This window comes from Coregonus clupeaformis, unplaced genomic scaffold (genome assembly GCF_020615455.1).
Source record: "Coregonus clupeaformis isolate EN_2021a unplaced genomic scaffold, ASM2061545v1 scaf0262, whole genome shotgun sequence".
Lineage (NCBI taxonomy): Eukaryota > Metazoa > Chordata > Actinopteri > Salmoniformes > Salmonidae > Coregonus > Coregonus clupeaformis.
Window position 1 is genome coordinate 72,687 of NW_025533717.1, and position 6,314 is coordinate 79,000.

Below are 6,314 nucleotides of genomic sequence, written 5' to 3' on the forward strand. Positions count from 1 at the left end.
GGTTGCTGGAGCCTTTCCAAACAGAATGGTATGACCTTAACATTGAGGAGACCATGGGGCAGAATTTCACAAACTTGGTCCTGCGGACCCCAAGGGGTGCACATTTAAAAAAACAAAACGTTCCATAGGGTTAAACTACGTCACTCTTGGATCATCTGTCTTGCAAGTAGCGCTGTCACATTATCTCTTTTTGATACATGCAGTGTCTTCATAATTCACCACACCTAATTTTATAATCAATTCTAAATGCTTACGGCAATGAAAGTAAAATCTGTAAATCAAATTAAACTAAATTAATATTTATCAAGGTACATTTAAAACATATCAGTTCCCTTTACAAAAATATATATGACCATATTTCCTGAAGTTTTGAAAATATTATTTTACTCTGATAGATTCAATGCAGATGTGTTCTACAGTCAAATTAATGCAAGCTTAAAAACATCAATTTTAATAATTATAAAGGCAAAAAATAATACTCAACCATAATAAAATGACTCTAAACTCATTGTCATACGTTGAGAGAGAGAGAAAGATATTGGAAGTTACAATTATTCCATAAAAAGTAAAAGAACTGGTAATAACATCAAAGTTCTTGTCCTCCCAGTTAAGTCTATAATGGTTCAAGTCTAACACCCTGCTGGTATTGATGGATGGTATAGGTCTCACACTCTGCTGGTATTGATGGCTGGTATAGGACTCACACTCTGCTGGTATTGATGGCTGGTATAGGTCTCACACTCTGCTGGTATTGATGGATGGTATAGGTCTCACACTCTGCTGGTATTGATGGATGGTATAGGTCTCACACTCTGCTGGTATTGATGGCTGGTATAGGTCTCACACTCTGCTGGTATTGATGGATGGTATAGGTCTCACACTCTGCTGGTATTGATGGCTGGTATACGTCTCACACTCTGCTGGTATTGATGGCTGGTATAGGTTTCACAGTCTGCTGGTATTGATGGATGGTATAGGTCTCACACTCTGCTGGTATTGATGGATGGTATAGGTCTCACACTCTGCTGGTATTGATGGATGGTATAGGTCTCACACTCTGCTGGTATTGATGGCTGGTATAGGTCTCACACTCTGCTGGTATTGATGGCTGGTATAGGTCTCACAGTCTGCTGGTATTGATGGCTGGTATAGGTCTCACAGTCTGCTGGTATTGATGGATGGTATAGGTCTCACACTCTGCTGGTATTGATGGATGGTATAGGTCTCACTCTGCTGGTATTGATGGATGGTATAGGTCTCACTCTGCTGGTATTGATGGCTGGTATAGGTCTCACACTCTGCTGGTATTGATGGATGGTATAGGTCTCACACTCTGCTGGTATTGATGGCTGGTATAGGTCTCACACTCTGCTGGTATTGATGGCTGTGTAAGTACTGAAGTCAGAGTTCTGGACTCTCTTCTTCTTCTTTGGTCTCCTCTGTCCCTGACGGATATCCAACGAGGCATAACACAGATCTCCTTCCTCCTGAGAGAGAGAGAGAGAGAGAGAGAGAGAGAGAGAGAGAGAGAGAGAGAGAGAGAGAGAGAGAGAGAGAGAGAGAGAGAGAGAGAGAGAGAGAGAGAGAGAGAGAGAGAGAGAGAGAGAGAGAGAGAGAGAGAGAGAGGCAGAGAGACAGAGAGAGAGAGAGAGAGAGAGAGAGAGAGTTTTACTGCTTATTCCTTTAGTTTTTAATTAGTATACTTGCCACTGCTTTGAGTAGTACTGGGTTACAAATCGCATGGACTACAAATAAAGATGGCCACCAGTCAATAACTACAACACACATTCTGACTATACCTTCTCTCTGCTGTCACTTCCCCTGGTGGTAGTCCTGTTCAGAGGAACCTGAGTCTCAGCTGCAGCTGCAGAGGAAGAGTTATCACCATTAAAACAACAAGTAAAGAACACATCTGATATTGAGCAGTCAATTTAACATGGTCTACATTAGTTTACCAGAGTATTTGAAAGAAGTTTGATTGATTGATTGAATGATGTTTGATTAGTTGGATCATTGATTGATTGATTTTTTCATTGATTGATTGAGTTGGAGAGTATTACAGATTAAGTGAGAGTGAGTGTATTCTGACTTTTTAAGTACAATAATGACTTTCATCAAATAAAGGAATGAGTAAAAGAGTGCTATAAAAGAGTGAAGGAGCATATACAGCTTGTAAATAATGACTTAAAAATGAATGAGTGACTAAGTGACTCCTGACAGAGAGTGAGAGAGTGAGTGTACCTGTTGTTCTGCAGAAGGAGTAGACACAAGCAGAGGAGAGGAGGGAGGAGAGGAGAGCAGACACAGGACACAGACTGAACAGCAACATCCAACACAGTCCACAGTCTACATCAGGAGAGGAGGAGGGGGACTCAGGAGGACTGACGTCTGGACAAAACATTAAACACAAACAGAACTACATTCTTAGATTGTCTACTGCTGAATGGATGTTTAAAGATGATCTTGAGGCAATGTTTCATGACCTTAGATCACCCTCGGATGATTGATTCAAAATAACATTTAATGGAAACCAGACACACCAATACTAATACAATATGAATAATACTAAAGATACAGCCAGAAGATCTATATATAGAATAATAATAGTTCTTACCAAGTGAAATCCTAGTGGTGATGTTTCCATAGTGGTAGAAGTCTATCAATTTAATACCTCCTTTCCCTCCATCATCCTCCAACTTGTACTCCACAGTCACACAGTAGTAGAGTCCCAGGTCAGATCCAGTGATGTTCTCAATCAGTAGATCATAGGAGTTGTTAGAGGGGTTCCACACCAGATTATATCCAGGGAAAGGGTTGGGAATATCAGAATTTTCTTGAAGATTAACGTAAACCTTATATGTTGAAATAACAAGACGAGGCTGGTACTTGTGAGAACAGTTCCTATACCACATAATGTATACTCCAGTAGTTATGATACAGTCACAGTAGAGAGTGATGTTGTCTCCTGGTCTGACTCTCAGCTCCACCTCTGCTGCAGAGATCCCATCCTGACTGGAGTAAACAGCACCTACAGGTAGCAGAGGAACAGTGTTAGGATGAACTGACTGGAGGAAACAGCACCTACAGGTAACAGAGGAACAGTGTTAGGATGAACTGACTGGAGGAAACAGCACCTACAGGTAGCAGAGGAACAGTGTTAGGATGAACTGACTGGAGGAAACAGCACCTACAGGTAGCAGAGGAACAGTGTTAGGATGAATCACAGAATGTCACTTTGATATCATAAACTTCTCCACATGCAAAGATGAACCTCATCTCTTTACCACAGTGATCACAACATCACAATAATAAGATAACAAATATAGTCAACTATAAAACCACATCAAGAAATCAGCTATCATTCAGCTATAAGGCCCAGTAAAACAAGTTACTTACATAAGAATGCAATCAGAGCAACACACAGCCTGTCCATCTGGTGGTCTGATGGTCTGATGGTGACTGTCAGAGAGTAGCTGGGTCTTTGAGTAACAAGGTCTTTGCTGCGTATTTCCGTGTTCATGATTTGACATACTTTACCATGAAAGGGCATACGAGCAGCGATTGGTTCGATCGAGTGGAAAGTTTTCAGCTTGTGGTCCTTTTCTCTGAAACCCATGTTGTGACATGAAGAGGAGGGTCTTGCATCGAGGTAAACAGATTTCACACCAACATGACGTCATTGGAAAATATTCAGCTTTAAGTTGGTCACTGTAGACAGCAACACCTAACTAGCTGCACCTGGTCAAGTCAATCTGCTGCAACATCATCAAATACAACATGAAGAACCAAACACTCATTCTGGTGTCAATTTTGACCCCCTAAGAAAAGACTGTTGAGACAGAGACGTATCTTGAGACAGAGGCCTATCTTGAGACAGAGACCTATCTTGAGACAGAGACCTATCCTGAGACAGAGACCTATCTTGAGACAGAGACCTATCCTGAGACAGAGACCTATCTTGAGACAGAGACCTATCCTGAGACAGAGACCTATCCTGAGACAGAGACCTATCCTGAGACAGAGACCTATCCTGAGACAGAGACCTATCCTGAGAGACCTATCTTGAGACAGAGACCTATCCTGAGACAGAGACCTATCTTGAGACAGAGACCTATCCTGAGACAGAGACCTATCTTGAGACAGAGACCTATCTTGAGACAGAGACCCATCTTGAGACAGAGACCTATCCTGAGACAGAGACCTATCCTGAGACAGAGACCTATCTTGAGACAGAGGCCTAAGGTTGGCCTATATAACTGCAACCTGCCAGTATTAATGTTTGATTTATCAAATGATGAACATCCAGTAATCATAACATTTAAATCCTCACCATGATCTGTATGAGCTAATTGAGGCATCCCAAAATTATTATTTATCCACCACACATCTAGGCCTCACCAATGTTGGACACCCTGAATTGAATGCAGCAAGAAATTACAATCAGAAACTACAATAACCATGATGATCTGGAAAGGATGTGATGGTACATTCAAGTCAATTATAGTTTAAGAGCTATGCTATTTGTAGTTCTTTATCTTTGTGGATGTAGTTCTGTATCTAACGATCTCTTTTTCTTCAGGATTAGTGGGAAAACAAATAGGACATAGACAGAGATATGATGCACTCAGTGAGAACATGTGTGACATCATCAGGAGAATAGCAGCACCATGGGTGAACAACTACTTATAACTTGGATGTACTCTCTTCCTCAGGCCAAATGGTAGACAGACAAACAGACAAACAGACAAACAGACAGACAGACATCACCATGGCAACAGCAACAGGAAGTCAGTGTGGGTTTCCTGTGTACTGATTGTGTCTTCTCAGCCAATCAGTGACTAGCTCTTATATGAGTACTGTAATGCCAACATCATAATATCAGACTTACCAACATTAGTAGTGGTCAATGTATGTATATGTTTACATGAGTGCACATACAGTGGGGAAAAAAGTATTTAGTCAGCCACCAATTGTGCAAGTTCTCCCACTTAAAAAGATGAGAGAGGTCTGTAATTTTCATCATAGGTACACGTCAACTATGACAGACAAAATGAGATTTTTTTTTCCAGAAATTCACATTGTAGGATTTTTTATGAATTTATTTGCAAATTATGGTGGAAAATAAGTATTTGGTCAATAACAAAAGTTTCTCAATACTTTGTTATATACCCCTTGTTGGCAATGACACAGGTCAAACGTTTTCTGTAAGTCTTCACAAGGTTTTCACACACTGTTGCTGGTATTTTGGCCCATTCCTCCATGCAGATCTCCTCTAGAGCAGTGATGTTTTGGGGCCGTCGCTGGGCAACACGGACTTTCAACTCCCCTCCAAAGATTTTCTATGGGGTTGAGATCTGGAGACTGGCTAGGCCACTCCAGGACCTTGAAATGCTTCTTACGAAGCCACTCCTTCATTGCCCGGGCGGTGTGTTTGGGATCATTGTCATGCTGAAAGACCCAGCCACGTTTCATCTTCAATGCCCTTGCTGATGGAAGGAGGTTTTTACTCAAAATCTCACGATACATGGCCCCATTCCTTCTTTCCTTTACACGGATCAGTCGTCCTGGTCCCTTTGCAGAAAAACAGCCCCTAAGCATGATGTTTCCACCCCATGCTTCACAGTAGGTATGGTGTTCTTTGGATGCAACTCAGCATTCTTTGTCCTCCAAACACGACGAGTTGAGTTTTTACCAAAAAGTTATATTTTGGTTTCATCTGACCATATGACATTCTCCCAATCCTCTTCTGGATCATCCAAATGCACTCTAGCAAACTTCAGACGGGCCTGGACATGTACTGGCTTAAGCAGGGGACACGTCTGTCACTGCAGGATTTGAGTCCCTGGCGGCGTAGTGTGTTACTGATGGTAGGCTTTGTTACTTTGGTCCCAGCTCTCTGCAGGTCATTCACTAGGTCCCCCTGTGTGGTTCTGGGATTTTTGCTCACCATTCTTGTGATCATTTTGACCCCACAGGGTGAGATCTTGCGTGGAGCCCCAGATCGAGGGAGATAATCAGTGGTCTTGTATGTCTTCCATTTCCTAATAATTGCTCCCACAGTTGATTTCTTCATACCAAGCTGCTTACCTATTGCAGATTCAGTCTTCCCAGCCTGGTGCAGGTCTACAATTTTGTTTCTGGTGTCCTTTGACAGCTCTTTGGTCTTGGCCATAGTGGAGTTTGGAGTGTGACTGTTTGAGGTTGTGGACAGGTGTCTTTTATACTGATAACAAGTTCAAACAGGTGCCATTAATACAGGTAACGAGTGGAGGACAGAGGAGCCTCTTAAAGAAGAAGTTACAGGTCTGTGAGAG

The 6,314-nt window shown here is 41.9% G+C and overlaps 1 long non-coding RNA gene across 1 annotated transcript; it reads right to left on the reverse strand.

The window, feature by feature from the left end:
• Positions 1–1,377: 1,377 nt before the first annotated feature.
• On the reverse strand, positions 1,378–2,332 carry LOC121559099. The gene is made up of 3 exons (XR_006658475.1): positions 2,242–2,332; positions 1,800–1,864; positions 1,378–1,487 (listed from the first exon to the last, which is right to left on the reverse strand). It is a non-coding gene; the product is annotated as an uncharacterized LOC121559099 (long non-coding RNA).
• Positions 2,333–6,314: the final 3,982 nt, after the last annotated feature.